Source organism: Marmota monax, unplaced genomic scaffold (assembly GCF_021218885.2).
Source record: "Marmota monax isolate L192 unplaced genomic scaffold, Marmota_monax_Labrador192_F-V1.1 WCK01_AAM20220418_F8-fsc00023, whole genome shotgun sequence".
Lineage (NCBI taxonomy): Eukaryota > Metazoa > Chordata > Mammalia > Rodentia > Sciuridae > Marmota > Marmota monax.
The window spans coordinates 3,678,979-3,680,264 of NW_026692907.1; positions in this window are offsets into that span (position 1 = coordinate 3,678,979).

Consider the following 1,286-nt stretch of genomic DNA (forward strand, 5'->3'; position numbering starts at 1 on the left):
TCTTCAGCGAGACGGTTCCCACCTCCAAACTTAGCAGAGAAAAGTCAAAGGAGTTCTGTCCGGTCCCTGACCCAGTTCAGCCACTTCTGAGCTTCTTAGCCTTGCTCAGGCATTTGCCTCTCCCTGAGCCCCAGTTGCCTGATATAAAGGGGGGCCATTTATACAAACCACACACATAAAGAAGATGAAAGGTTTAGGCAGGTGAGGGACCAGACGCTCTGTGTTCAGAAAACTCTAATGCTCTTGGATTGAATAAAGGACTTCCCAGCCACCGACCTTGCTGTGTGATACAGAGACAGAGGCTTCCCCTCTTTGAGCCTCAGATGCTCCCTGGACAGGCTGCCCTGATCCTTAGTATCTCTGGGCTAGGAAGAGAGTTGATCACCACCAGCTTGTTGGGGAACCTGTGGCCACGGCTGAGGGCCATCTAGCCCCAAGTTTCCAGTCGGTTGCATGTTGCAGCATCAGGACCCACCAGAAGTCCCTCAAGATTTTTCCAGCCTGTGACTATCCAGCTTTGCACAGGTTGCTGCTGTTGAGAGCTGGAGCTGGCTTCTAAAACTACTCAGGTATCCTTCCACAGAATCCACAGAACCCTGACTGCCATATGGCATATGCTTCCAGGATCCCAAATCACCTGTTCACAAACGCTGCCTCTAGCAGGAAACTTAACTCTGCTTCACTTAAATACCCACAGGCTTCTGATGCAGGAGGACATCTGGGTGGACGAGTCAGCTCCCTCACTCCAGCCCTGGCCTTTCAGGCTGGGCAAGTAACCTCAGGTATAGAGAGAACGTCAATGCTTGGCATCATTACTGAGAATTCCTGCTGGCCAGAATGTGTCAGGGAGGGTCCTGGGGGGGCTTGCTCTCCTACTGACCCCTGTTAGAAATAGAAAGCTGATTTGGTCCCCGCAGGACCTGGAAACACTTGGACAAGTGGCTTTCCCTCATTGGGCCTCAGTTTCTCTTTATGTAAATGGGATTGAGCAGTCCTGGGCAAAAGAGTCCTAGAGCTCTCTCGGCTGAACACTGATGGCTCTCCCAAGTGTGTCTCCATTCCCAAGCCCGCCTCTGTACGTTTGTGGGGTGTGACGGCTCCAAGGGTGGACAGTTCCCGGACCTTCCCCGGGCGGTTCTGGCCAAGCGAAGCTCTGGGGCTCCCCATCGCACGCTGAAAACCCTGAATCCCAGCCGGGCCCCCGTCGCGCTGTCGCTTTAAGGTCGGGCGGGGCGGGCTGGGCGACGGCGCGGCACCTGGGGCCGCCCAAGCCGGGCCACCCGGGA